The sequence below is a fragment of the Capricornis sumatraensis genome, unplaced genomic scaffold (assembly GCF_032405125.1).
Source record: "Capricornis sumatraensis isolate serow.1 unplaced genomic scaffold, serow.2 scaffold32, whole genome shotgun sequence".
Lineage (NCBI taxonomy): Eukaryota > Metazoa > Chordata > Mammalia > Artiodactyla > Bovidae > Capricornis > Capricornis sumatraensis.
Genome location: NW_027184643.1, coordinates 130,001 through 132,500, shown reverse-complemented (window position 1 = coordinate 132,500; position 2,500 = coordinate 130,001). Strand labels below are relative to the sequence as shown.

The 2,500-nt window shown below is 77.8% G+C and overlaps 2 non-coding genes across 2 annotated transcripts in view; both read left to right on the top strand.

Annotated features, from left to right (window-relative positions):
- Nucleotides 1-1,187: 1,187 nt before the first annotated feature.
- LOC138072427 (5.8S ribosomal RNA) lies at nt 1,188-1,340 on the top strand. Its single transcript, XR_011144317.1, has one exon. It is a non-coding gene; the product is annotated as a 5.8S ribosomal RNA (ribosomal RNA).
- Nucleotides 1,341-2,425: 1,085 nt separating this feature from the next.
- LOC138072426 (28S ribosomal RNA) overlaps nt 2,426-2,500 on the top strand; it is a 4,942-nt gene continuing 4,867 nt past the window's right edge. Inside the window, exon 1 of the ribosomal RNA XR_011144316.1 lies at nt 2,426-2,500. This exon is cut by the window's right edge and continues 4,867 nt beyond it. This is a non-coding gene — a ribosomal RNA (28S ribosomal RNA).

Below are 2,500 nucleotides of genomic sequence, written 5' to 3'. Positions count from 1 at the left end.
CTCGCCCTGCCCCGTCGCCTCCCGCGCCGCCGGCCCTGGGCCGGTCCGCCTCGGCCGGTCGTCGTCGGTCGTCCCGCCGCTCTGGGCCTGCCGCGCGGTCGCCGGGCGCCTCCCCGCGCCCTCCCGGCCTCGGGGCTCTGTCCCACCCCCACCCCCACCCCCCCCACACGCCTCCCGGCGGCTTGTGTGTCTCTGTCCGGTTTCTCCCGTCCTCTCGACCCCCTGCCCGCTGGGCGCCAAGCTTCCCGTCGGAGCCCCCCTGCCCCCCCTGCCCTCTGCCCTCGGTGGTGGTGGTGTGGGGGGAAGGGTGCCCGGGAACGCGGGCGCGGGTAGGGGCCCCCCCCACCCCCGGTGGTTGGGGGAGAGAGGATGGGGGCGTCCGGCGGGGCCGGGCCCGTACGGGGGGCGTGTGAGGGCGCGGCGGTGGGGAAAGGGCTCTGCCCCGTTACGGGGGGACGGCTGGGGCTGGCTGTCTGGCGCCCGGCGGGGCCCTCCGGGCGGTGGTCGACCGGCGCGCGGCGGGGGCCCCCCGTGTGTCACGGGCCGGCAGCGCCGAGGCCCGCGCGCGGCCGCGGGCGGGGATGCGGTGGTCGGCGGTCGGTGGTCGGCGTCGGGGCGGTGGCCCATGGGGGCGCGCCGTGCCCCTCGCCCGCCTCCCCCTCTCCAGGTACCTAGCGCGTCCCGGCGCGGAGGTTTAAAGACCCCTGGGGGGGGTCGCCCGTCCGCCTTGGGGTCGGGGCGGTCGGGCCCGCGGGGAGGCGGGAGGCGTGCCTCCCGTCTCCCCCGGACTCCGCCGTCCCCCGAGGGGCCGGGGTGGCGCGCGGCGTGCCGCGCCGCGGTCACTGCCGCCGCGGCCGTCGGGAGGGGGCTGCCCGGCGGTCGTCGCGTGGCCCGTGGCCGTGTGCGGCGCGTGCGCGCGCCCCTCCCGCGTCCCTGGGGGGAGGGTGGGAACCCCCCGGGCGCCTGTGGGGTGCCCGCACCCACCCTGGCGTGTTGGCGCCGGGTGCCCCGTCGTGTGAAACCTTTCCCGGCCCCTCCGTTCTGCTGTGTTCTGTCTGACTTGGCCGGCCGGAGGCAACCCTCCCACCCAGCTCCCACCTCCCGGGAGGGAGCCAGGGGTGGCGGGACGTGTGCCGTGCCAGGGGCGGGGTCTCCCGCCGAAGCGAAACGCTTGACAAAGCTCGTACGACTCTTAGCGGTGGATCACTCGGCTCGTGCGTCGATGAAGAACGCAGCTAGCTGCGAGAATTAATGTGAATTGCAGGACACATTGATCATCGACACTTCGAACGCACTTGCGGCCCCGGGTTCCTCCCGGGGCTACGCCTGTCTGAGCGTCGCTTGACGATCAATCGCCCCTCCGGGGTGCGCGGCTGGGGGCTGTCCTCGCAGGGCCCGCCGGGCCCTCCGTCCCCCTAAGTGCAGACACGGCGTCCCCCCGAAGGCTCTGTGGCCGTGGGGGGAGACGCTGCCCGCGAGAAGGGAGAAGGGGACCGCGAGGTCGCGCCGAGGCCCCTGGCCTGCCGGGCCTTCTGGGGTCGGTCTTCCGCCCTGGGAGCGCCTCCTCGCGCCGCAAGCGGCCTTTGGGTGTTGCTGCCCGCGGGGTGTCGGGGGTTGGGGACGGTCTCGCGCCACGTGGCGGCGGGGGCCCGCGGTGGTGGCGGGGGGTGGGGTCGCGTCTTCCGGTCCGCCGTCGATCGCCGTCCTGCCCGCCGCGGCGGCGGCGTTTCTCGGCGCCCGGCTGGCGCCCCCCACCCCCACCCCCACGCCTGCGGTGCCTTCCCCGCCGCCGTGCGTCCGCGGCCCGTGCCCGCTTCCCGGCCACACCCCCCGCGGCTCTCGCCCCGTCGGGACGGGCGGTTCGCGCCCGAGGCCGAGTCCGCGTGCGCGTCCGCGCCCCGGGGACGCGTGCCTCGGCGGTGACCCGCGGGACGCCGCGGCGTCTGCCCGCCGCTGCGCGCTCTCCCCCCGGGCTGCGGCCGTGCCGCGGTTCGCGCCCCGGAGCTCCCGCTGCGGGGGCGGGGGCGGGGGCGGTCGTGGGGGCAGGGGGGAGATAGGGGGGCGCGCGAGGCGCCCGTCGCCCGTTCGGGCTTCGGCGCCCGCGCGTGCCCCGATCCTCCCCCCGCCCCCACGTCCACCTCTCCGCCGCCCCGCGCCCCGTCCGTCCCGTGGCAGCCGGCTCGTGCTCCCCGCCCCGCCTCGGCCTCTCCCTCTCCGCCCGCTGGCCGCCGCCGCCGACGCTGCCGCCGCCGCCGCTGCCTCCTCCCGGAGGGGCGACGGGTAGTCGGGGGTCGGTCGGTCGGTCGGTCGGGGTGCCGCGTGTGCGCGGGGAAGGGGGGGGCCCGGGGCGGTCGGCCGCCGGCCTCCGCGTCTCCCCTTCTCGGGACCCTCCTCGCGGGGCGCTCCCTCGCCCTCCTCCGAGACGCGACCTCAGATCAGACGTGGCGACCCGCTGAATTTAAGCATATTAGTCAGCGGAGGAAAAGAAACTAACCAGGAT